This window comes from Pinus tabuliformis, chromosome 6 (assembly GCF_031772625.1).
Source record: "Pinus tabuliformis cultivar Carrire ecotype Pingquan chromosome 6, CPIR1, whole genome shotgun sequence".
In the NCBI taxonomy this organism is placed as follows: Eukaryota; Viridiplantae; Streptophyta; class Pinopsida; order Pinales; family Pinaceae; genus Pinus; species Pinus tabuliformis.
In genome coordinates this window covers 867,516,375-867,528,392 of record NC_142292.1, presented here as the reverse complement: position 1 = coordinate 867,528,392, position 12,018 = coordinate 867,516,375, and positions in this window count along the sequence as shown.

The following is a 12,018-nucleotide window of genomic DNA, read 5'->3' as shown; positions in this document are numbered from 1 at the left end:
TATAAATTCATTATTATAACAATCTAGTATTGTACGATGTTTTTCAAACCAATCCATACCATAATTTTGCAACCATATTAACCCTATGGTATGATGTTCAAATATGCAATTGTATTAAGCCCATTCATACTAATTTGAAATTCCTTTACAAGTTCAAATATTCTTTTTTAAGCTCCTATAGCTATCTAAAATAACCAATTGATACCAACGGCATGGTTCACTTTAAGCTAAATATTTCAACAATTTTAGGATTAATATAACTATTACTAGCTCCAAAATCAATTTAAATGGTAATCTGTTGGTTATTTCTCTTACCTTCAACTTCAATTATATCCACATAATGATTAGTCTTCCTATTTTCCAATGTTGCATAGCTCTTGGGCATTCATCTACCCATGTCATCCATTATAGCAGCTCCTTGAATGTGGTGTATAACCCTCATTTTGTCTTTTTTGTTAAGGTAGATATTGTACATGTGTTCTTCTTCAAAACCCCAACACTTGATGGGCTAAAATCTTGATCTCTTGCCTAATGAATCAACTCCCTTTGTTTTAGTATCGTCTAACTGCGGTTGTTGATTTTCCTAAGAATTTATCATGAAACTTGTAGGTTTCAATACCTTCTTCGATTGTTCCACCTTGGTTTTTTTCTTGTCATCCCAAGTTTTCTAGAAGGGTAGTTTATTTTTACCCTATTCATAAAAGTACTTTACTTTCTTCGTAACTTCATCCAAATTACTTGGCTCATCAAATTTTATTTCACCACCCTGAAATGGTGGCAACCTACTTACAAATATTTGTATTTTTACTTCTTCATCCTTCAAAAATCCAACATACCTCAATAATTATGTGAATTTCCTACCATACTCTTCCATTGTCATATTTCTAGCTTGATCTAAAATAACTCATGCATTTTCATTTTATAGTAATGCTCTAACAAGTATTTCTTCTGAAAATACCTTTGAAAGTCCCTCCATGAGATGTTTTTCTCATCCAGGTGTTAGAATTCCTTGACCTATTCCCACCACAAATTTATGCCTCTAGGTTGGATGAGTAATACAATTGGAGATGATTTCTCTTTGATAGCCAAACTTCAACCCCCTCTCCATTCTTATTCTCACCATCAAATGTAGGAGAATTAATCTTCCTAATCTCTCCTTGAAAATTATCCAAGTTAGGTTTCCTTCTTTGTTGTTTCACTCATGATACACTTGGAATACTATCAGATACTAAGGAAAAATACGCTCCCTTTATGGAATGGCTTTGTGAGTAATGGTGTTTCCTAACAACACTCCTGGAATGCCTTGAATCTATAGAATCCTCCCCCTAAATTGTGAATGGTGTTCCTCTTCCTACCTAGAATCACATTTCTTGCCCATTCTCATTTGCAAAATTATTTAGGCCATGTAAAATTTGAGTGTTAATATGTTGTTTTTCCCTCATCAACATTTAATTATCATCCTTGTATATGAAGACCTCCATTTTGGGACTCCTCATTGTATCTTCTAGTCTTTTCTCTCTAATCTACCCCTTACATGCCCATTTGAATTTGTTTTAGCATTTTCCATGCTAATATTCATACCTATGGCCTCCTATGCATGGCCATAGGAACCTTGAGGATCCTCCATACTTTGATTCCTCATGTTAATTATGTCCTTCATTCTACCAACAACCTACTTTTAAATTCATAAGGAATTTTCCAGCTAAAAACTAAAATGTTGGGATGATAAATTTATTGTCATTTTCAATAGCTTTCCATTAATTTTGTATTCTTCCAAATCAAAGTTCTGGGATAAAAGTTAACGCTTGTGAAAGTTGTGGGCAATTTTACCCAATTTTCCTTGTTCTTAGACAACAAAATTATGTTAATTTCTTGAAATTTTGTGTACATGAATTTCAAATTCGGCAACATGGTTGTGTTCCTTTGTCCAAGATATTTCTATTGGCTACTTCAGTTCCCCAATCTCAGCCCTAGTTGCAAGATACATCTCTTAGAGTGAATTTATAACTTATTTTTCCCTTGTATTTTTCAGTTATAATTCCTTTGTAGTGGATTGGTTTCACAAATGTAATATGTTGTTGGAAGGCTCTCTTCGAGCTATTTTATTTAATATATATAAATTTCTTATACATGAGAAATGTACAAGCAATTTTCATGGCTTTTTTCATGTGCAAATGTTGTTCAGGCCTAAAAAATGCTCTGCAAGTTGATAGCTAAAAAAATCAACAAAATTTTAATAAAATTTATTGAATTTTTTGTGATTTTATGTACTCTAAACCAATAATAGCCACTTTCAACCCTTCTCTATGCATTCTCCTTATGTTGGAAAGTATATTCATGTGTATATAAATTTTATTTTCATTAGAAATGAACTAACTTTGCATGTCTCTCCTTAGACACTTGGCACACAAACAACCACTTTTCTTTTAAAATTTTGGTCCCCCCTAGGCCCTTTATTCATTGCGACTACATGCGAATTTCATTCTCTAGTTTTCTCACACTTGTAGGTCTAACAATTGATCTTGGAGTAGATCAATTGTAGATCTAACAATTGATAGTGTGTGACCCTCACACTTGTATATCTAAAAATTGATCTTAGAGTAGATCAATTGTAGATCTAACAATTGATAGTGTGTGATCCTCACACTTATAGATCTAACAATTGATCCTAGGGTAGATCAATGACCCACATGCTACATCGAGCTATAACATGCATGATAGATTATGGTTATTTATGCTCCCGATCAGATCCAACAAATACGATTACACTGATCCAATGACCTATATCCATATCGAATCTCAACATGTGTGGAGGTTAAATGGGAGTTACACCTCCAATGTATTTGAAGGCTACAATCTACTCAATTTGATAGCCCAAATCCAGATCAAATGTCCAACATGTGCATGGTTCAATATAAAGATGCTTCCAAATGGATATAATAACTATGATCCACTCAATTGGATGGCCTAAATCTACATCAGATTCCAAGCATGCATTTAACACAAAAATGAATCCTGATGGATCTAACAACCATGATTCACTCGACTTGATGTGCTAGATCTACATCAAATCCTTAACATGCACATGATTTAACACAAAGATGCATCCTGATGGATCTAATGTCCAAGATCCACTTGAGTCAACAACCCAAATCTACATTGGATCCCCAATATGTGTGTGATTTAACAAAAAATTGCATCCTGATGGATCTAATGGCCACAATCTACTTGATATGATGGTATAAATATACATCAAAATTCAAGGTGAAAGGGGGTTTAATATCCCATTGAACTGTGATGGAAGCTAGTCATGGCACCTGTCCTCCTCCACATGCCAACTCAACCATCACATGGCACTACCACTTGACATTGCCACCTCATTGGTGATCCCATAATATGGATTTTTTTTTTCCATTCTTCTTTCCATCAATAAGGCTTATTTTCCCAAAATTCTTGTCTACATGAAATTAGTAGCTCCATTACTAAAATGTACCCATCTCTTTGCTAAGTCTAAGTATATAACAATAAGTTAACCTATATATCTATCATTCCTGTCATTTTCCTCTTGAGTTGAGAATATATCCATATCGCTACTTGTGAATTTTATCGAACAATTTCCCAACAATATGTGATTTTCCTCTATCAGCAAAGTTTAACCCATATGGCCCAAATATTGCAAAGATGGGCTTTGATAAGACTATGTAATTTCCCCAACCACTTGCTAGGGTGTAGTAATGAAACTTACCCCTATAACTTGATTTTTCAAGAAATTTTCCTTTTCTTTTATTTCCTATACATATGTTTTCCATATCTAAATGAATTATATAATGCAATGATCTCATGCATAGGAATACAGTCATATAACAACACCATTAATGTTCCATGCATATGTAGTAGACAAAAATACATAATTAATCATAATGTAATTCAAATAAATATTTAAAATAACACTTATCTGATAAAATTTACCAACTAGTTGCAGACCTCAAATGTTCCTCCCAACCATATGCCACACTACTCATATCATCTTAGCAATGAGTTGTCACCCCAAAGTTGGGGCATCAACTCCATAGCACCTTGTCTTATCTAAATTCAAGTACATGATAGTACCATACATAACCAGGTCAAATTACCTAACCACAAAAACCTCCAACCAATAAGCTCTCATCCCCCATCAACCCCACAACCATGTAGTGCACCCCCTTCTCTACATCTGCAGTCCCTTAAGTTGTGCAATTACCTATAGAGTGTCCAACTTTGTTGGCCATGGATATTTTTGATCCATGTAATTTCTAGGAGTTCCTACTTCCTCATGGGCCTTTAGGTACCCCTCTAACCTCACAACAAGGAACATGTCCCCCTTTTCTCTCCCAATTCATAGTGGTAAAGGATCAACTTGGTCAACCATCCCTAACAGGCCTTCCTTCCCTTCCAGCCCCGGTGGCTAGCCTCCAAATCTTGTTGGAGTTTTACCCATTACATTGACCCATTATAACGGATTTATTATACCCACCCTGAAAAACTTACCCTACCAATTGCTCCTTTGGTGCTTAAACTAAATCTTCCTCGAGCTCTACTTAGGTTCATCCCTGTTTCACTTCCTGGGAGTCTAGTCCTCTCACCAATCAAAATTTTTTCATAATCTATGTGACCCATAACACTAGCACTCTCACTTTTATGTGCATGACACTCTCTTGATAAATGACACCCTATAAAGTCACTTTATGAGCCTTGAATAAAACATGTGCACTTTTGAATTATGATTATTTTAATAATATATTAAGCCATATAAAGGCTCCTTTTAACACTCATACATTCTAATCCCCTCGTACTCTTTCCTTCGACTTGGTCTATGATAGTGGTGTATTTTTATTAATATGCAACCAATCTCATATTTACAAAACTAGGTTCTCTAGCCCCAAAATATATAAACACATATGCACATGAGCACAACATCCCCCATAGTAGTCATTGAAACACCAATCTAATTAATTTTTACTGGATTCCTAGATTAAATTTCATTTGTACATATTCATTTACAATTTGGGGATTGAGTCAAGGTTATTACAATCAAGCCCCAAACCATGACAACATTACTATAGAAGTGATGGGAAAATTCTAAAGCAATTGTGTCATCATACCATTGAATTTGGATGAAGAATGCCCTCCATTCTACTTGGTCAAAGATATAAAACACCCTAGGACTATCGTATACAATATTCATATATGTAGGTATATATCTTCATTTTATTCCTTTTCCCATCTTTGTTATTTAATTCTTTTCTTGGATACTACTCAGCGATGTTGCTCAACCTTCCATATCTTTGTTCAAACCACATTGTAGCTCTTTAGCATTATAATTAAATGATGGAATGAACTATGTAGTGAAAAATTACAATATTTTAAATTGTCTATCACAATTTATACATTTCAAATTTCATTTGTATTTAGGTATGAAAATTGAGAAGCTAGTAACCTTTCTGGTCCCATAATTTCCACCTTGAAGTAGTGATTCCTTATAATTAAATTATTATTATTCATTAATCATCATAATTCAATCAATCTATAACCATCACAAATCTTCTAAATTTCATTCACCAATAGATTTGATGGCCTATGGATATGCCCATGTTTTCTTTCGACTAGGATGGGATGATTGTAAGTGCCAAAACTCGTCAACTTAGTCAAAATAGAAGTTGACAGTAACACCCCTCCCCTCCTTCCCCCCATTGAAAAAATAATTTTCCATCCTCAACCAACATAGTAGGATTTAAAGGAAGAGGAATGGGTGATGTGGTAAAGAGTAATAATTGTAGCCATGACAGAGCACTAACAAATATAATGAGAATTGAATTAATAGAAATTAGAGATAATGTGGAGAATTATATCTGAGCTACATTTAGTTGTCAATGGTAGTGATGTTAATAGGTTAAATAGTGATGTTATATAGTAGTGATTTTTTATAGTAGTGATAGGTTAACAACATCAACTATGTCAAAAATGTTTGGTAATGTTATTACCTAAATTAGCACCCTTGGAAAGGTTCATTCAAGGTGCTAAATGGTATTAATATAGGATATACACCCACTATCAATTTAACACACTTTCCTCTCACTTTAGACCAACTCCTATAATTCCATGGGGAGTATCCCATTCTACACACACTTCACCAACAATATAGAAAACTAGTGCTTATAAATGTTGAATATGATGAAGGATAGAAGTTAGGGCTGAAATAAATGCTAGGTTTGATATATAATATTCTTCTACAAAAAAATACAAACCAAATGTTGGCTTGTTGGGGCCTGACCAAGGTTCAGAAGTGATTTAGCCAAACAAATCCTGGTACTACTGGCCCTTTCGGCAACAGTCAGCGGAGCACGGACTGAGGTCTCACCCAAAGTAGTATGAGAGGGTGCTAAAACCAAGTTTTCGCACCCTGGAGATGTCTAATGAGTTCAAGTGGTCCGTGGTTCAACCTTGCGCACATGTTGCTACGCGCACTTACCCATACCTCACAGCCTGAGATGGTGCCTTTGCATAGCCCTATTTGGAGGCGGAACACTGTTATTACCTAGTCCTTACTAGTATTCCACTATTAGTTGATTAACTTAGCTTATTCGTATGTGTTAAGTTATACTTAGCAATATAAACCATTCATACATGTGTGTGCAGTAAATAAACAATATATTTGCTATTTACATTAACCATGCATTAATCCAAGAACATATACACGAATTGGTAACAAAAGCTTTATTTATTAATCTCTTCTTTGGTTACAGACTCGACTTTGCCTTGTGCACTCAGCTGCAGGGGTTGGCACACTCAGCTGCAGACTACTAGGCCTCTGCACACTCAGCTGTAGAGCCTTCTCCTACTCTACAACCCAAGACACACTCAGACACTTAGAATTTTGCTCTTCGCTTCTACTTTGCCATCTATTACTTCGTTATCTTTTACACTTAGAGCCTCACTCTATTTATACAATTACATGGTTCGCGGACCATGGGTAGGTCTATCCAGCCGACATTACATTACAAAACTAGGGCAGACAACCCTGTGACTCTATCATACATTACGCGCTCTGCACCCGTAATTCGCGGAGACTTTACAACAATATTGGGTCAAAACTTGGGCTTTGAGTGCCAAAACATGCCTTGGGGGGATTCCATGCCCAACAGGCCCCCAACACAAACATCATGACTCGCCCTCGAATCACTCTGTCAGCATGGCGATCTTGGTGCGGAGTCCCTCCAACTGTTCTCGAACCATACTGAGATACGCAACGCACTGAGCTGCTGCTTGCTTAATCTATTGCATCCATTGTTCTGAGACCTCTGTGTCCAGCATGCTTCTTAGCATCTACGTGTGCATCCCCTATATGTGCACGAGCTTCCCCTCGATATTTGTCGTGATAGTGAAGGCTTCATCAATCCAAGGTTAGATGCGTGCTTTGAGAACTGCCTCCTTGTGTCGTGCCACGTCCACCTACTCCTTTAGTGCCTTAGCCTGCTACATCCTGGCAAGCCGTTGGGTGAGGACCACTGTCTACGCAATTCCTCGGACACTGTCATATTGCTGCTGGAGTTCTCACACTTCTGTTTCCAAGCACTGGATGTTGGGGTCCTCCTGCAGAGTCGTGAGAACCTCAAGTGCGTCTTCCAACATGCTGGTGTAGTCTCGCACTGCACTTCCCATTTCCTCCAATCCCACTGTGATAGCGCTAGCACACTATTCTCTGACTTCTAGGGGAGTGGAGGGCTGCGCCTTTAATCGCAACTTGGCGATCTGAAGATTCAGCTCCAGTTGAACCTTGGTCATTTCTTCCCTAGCCTCACAGACTTCGGTTGCTAACCTGTGGATCCGCACCTCTATTGGTAGATCTGCTGGGATGGCGAACTCCGGGATGCATCGGCAAGCGTCATCTACCACCTACACCAAATGTTGATTCCGCGACACTAATTCGTCACGCTGCAAATTGAGTTGTTCCATGTTTATCTTTTTCTTGTTGAGAACTTGGATCGTGCGACTCTCCCTAGCATGCCATTCTGTCGTTATCCCATCCTGTAGTAGATACAGTGTCTCACGTGGAAGGGCAGCCAAATTAAGGCAAAGGTCTTTCATCATGTTAACCAAAAATCTATTAGCCTCATTCGTTGCTACTAGGGCCCCTTCCAGCAACACTATTGTGTTTTCCATCCGTGCAAGCAGCATCTGCTCTGCTGCCGAGTATCCTACTGCGAGATGGGCGGAAAGGGTACCCACCTAAGGGGGATACACCTGTAACTCCTGTAAATACACCTTGAGGGCCCCCAACATGTGTCTAGTGCTCCTGCATAAAATTTTGAAGAGCCTCATTGGTGACATTGCACACTATCTCGTCGATGTCATGGAGATCACCCTCGTTTAGGGTGATCAGGTCAGTTGCCAACTTCCAGGCCTTGACCTTCTTCCTCGGTCCCACTCTCTCTACCATGTCTGGGTGCTTTAACTATGTGGATGCGGTCCCTAGGTCCATGCTCCCGTCTACTATTTCTGCTTCCTCTGCCTCCTGCCCCGGCGAGGACGTTGCTTGGCCCTTGTCTGCCTTCGCGGTTGCTGCCTCTGCCACCTGTGTTGTTTCTACTTCTTCTGTGACCTTCTTTTCCTTGGCAACTTTCTGTGCCGCCTCCTACGATGCCATTACCTCAACTACTGCTATTTCCTTTCACCTTTTCTCGACCAACTGTGTGACGCACAGCTTGGCATCTTCCTTCTTCTTCTGCGCTGCCACCCTCTCTAGTTTTGCAAGATCTGGGGCGCACCATTCCGGGAGCCATGCCTCCAAGACAATGAAAATGGCATTGTCAGTGGCTATAAAATGTATCTTTGTCCACTGCTTCGTTGTGTCCTTGCACGCCTTAATGTATATATTATGCATGTCGAATTTGAATTCTGCAAAACTCTGCAAACTGTTGTACACCGTGGGTGACAAGCATGATTTTTTATTAATCCACATCTAGATGTTCATCTCCATGAGCACCCAGAAGATTTTACTGTCGTGTATCCTTTTCGCATCTTTTGTGGCCCAGAGCGAAGCGTACTTCATGGCCTCTAGTAAATCTTTGTCAATTGGAGGGAATTGACTTTCCTCCGGCAGTTCCCCCACTACTAGCACTATGGATAGCAATAGCCATGCATAGTCGAAGGTTTTACCCTACTCCTGGGCTTCGCGACAGTTCTTCAAAAATTATGTGCAGAGGAATTCAGCCCAGTTAAACTGGACCCCCTCCATGCACTGTTCGGCCAATGTGATCACCAGTGCAGGTACCTCGTCAGCGCAGCACTTTCTCATAACTTTGTCGGCCAGGATTTGGGTTGCTACGTGTACTGCTTTGTCTTTGATGTTGGAGATAACATAGCCCCTCTTCTTCTTCTCCAGCTTGTACTTTGTCTTCATGGCCTCTGCAACGGCCAAATCACTACCCTTCCCTTCCAATATGGTCGCGGCGTCCTTTCCTTTGTATGGTAGCCAGGAAATGCAATGGAATAGGTCTACCATGATGGGGATAGGCTCCTCTAGCCATAGATACCCATCATGCACTAGGCAGAGCAGCTGCCTAACGACGAAAATGGCTATTAGGGTGCGGTGGAAATGCAGCACCCATAGCAGGTTCAGTAGCCCGACCTTTTCCACTCCACGCAGCCACTTCTGTGACTCTAACATTGTCACCATCCCCGCACTGTTTTGCTTCATGAGATTCCCAGTCTCCAAGTGAGGGAACTTCTCGTAGTTATCAAGGTCCCAGTCTTCAAACTTCATGGTTCGCACGCAGCCTAGGTGCATGCCTTCAAACATAATGTCGTTTGGGAGGAGCGGGCTCTGGAGTGGACTCTTGGTTTTGTCTAGGTCCTTGGGTACTTTGGCCTTCCCCTTTCGCGGGGGGGCATATGCGGGCAGTTTTGTCGCAAAGCGTGTAGGTTGAATATCTTCCTCCGTGCCTTAATCTTCTTTCTCTATGATTATAAAGGCCTGCACATCTTCTTCCTCCTCATATGTTTCTATCGTGTTAGCTTTCCCCTTCTCTTCCATTGATAGTGTGCTGCGCAGTGGGTTCCTCAGGGATACGCGTACTAGAGCCATTACCTGTTTATCCTTCTTGGGTCTTGGCGTGCGCGGTGATTTGAGGATCTCTGCCACAACCCCGTCACCTATTGGAACATCCTCCACTATTGGGGTCTGTGTGGCCTCGTTGGTGGTTACCTCTTCAATTCCCAGACCATCCTTAGTTGTTGTCATCGTATCTGGGCTGTAATTTGGCACTCGCAGATTCAGCGACTCAATCAACACTCGACTCACAATGCTCGGGGCTCTGCTCAATCGCTCAATTCTCAAATGACCAAGTGTTGTTTACTAGGTAGCCCCTTGCATTTTATAGTTCCTTTTGAATTTGAATTCGACCATTCCCAATAATTCCGGGCCATTAATGCTTTCTTGGCGGTAGATTTTCTGAAATATTTCCCATAAATGGCATCTTAAATGTCCACCACCCACTTTTTTTGGCATCAAGTCGATCATCCCATCATGAACAGTGACTTCAATAGTCACTTTCTAGCCAATCTGTGTGGTAGTGTAGTCCCCTGTGCGCGGTCGCAGACCTTGTCACTCTCTTCTTCTGTGCGCATCTCCAACATCGCGCAACTCCCGGGCAAAATAGTTTATAGTCATGCGCTCCCTTCCAACTGCCTGGAGCGCTAAGACTGTCCTTCCCTTGGCTAATAAGGTGGTCGCACCACCCGTGTGGAGCCCCACCCTATCCTCTATCATGGTTCTTAGAGAATCCCCACCTTCTATGGTTGTGCACGTCCTCATTTGCAACGTGCTACTCTGGTCACTATGCTTGACGATATGCAGTCCAAGCCAAAGCAATTCACAGCAGTAGTTCTCAAACTTGTCAGTATGATCATTCGCACCTTGCCTTATCATCCTAGTTTTCTCAGTGAGAAACTGTTCCTTTATCTTGTCTTCCAGCTTATTGACCTCTGCATCCATTAAAGTGCTTTTCTCTCTTAACTGTACCCTTTCTTTTTCAAGTTCACAGAGTCTAAGATTTCCCTGTTGGATTTCTTCCTCAAGTCTCATGTGTTCTGTCTCTTGCAGCTGTGTGATTCCTTCTTTCTAGGATTTGTGAACCATTGTATCTATGGGTGCTTTCATGCGCAGACTAGGCTTTGCACATTCCATAGGGATTATAGCATTTGCTTCATACTTCAGCGTCAGAAGTGCTTGAACGGTCATGGTTTTGCACATGGTCCTATAAGCCCATATAACTGCTGGAACGCGCAAGTCCCAGTCATTGTGTCTCACATGGTGGATCGTGTCCAGTACTTTCCATACTTTATCAAAGGCTTCCATGTAGATAATTTGTGACGCACTTCATCTTATCCTACTTCATTGTTCATGCCATCTTCTTGCCCACTCCTACTTGTTGGTCCCGTTTCCTATTATGAGGACAGTGTGTGTTTGTGCAGGTTGCGTACCATACGCTTATATCCATCTGGAGAGGTGGGAATGTAGGCTGTTTCGTCCCTCATACTTGGCTTTCATCCTCATCTAAGGATTTCCAAATTGTATGAGAATCATCCTTCTGCATTCGCACCAGTACTCAAAACTTTGATGCGTACCCCACCATCTTGCAAGTGTAGCGCGCAGTGCCCATTTTAGGGCATCGAACCGCTGCTGTTCTGGCACCTCTCTTTCAAATTTGTTTAGGAAATCATCCACCTCGCTCAATCTGTCATACATAGGCAGATCCCTTACCTCTATTGTCACACGGTGCAATGATCTTACCATCATGTTGCAATTGAGTGTGGTTACCTCGTGTAACCGGTTCTACCATCATTCTATTTCCTCATCTGAATCTGAGGTGCAGGAGCTTTCACGCTCCCATGAAATCCTGCCATCCATTGTTGGATTCACCTAGTACTGCTCCTGCGTGGTGATTTTGTAGATACAATCTAGATCCTCATCGCTCTCTT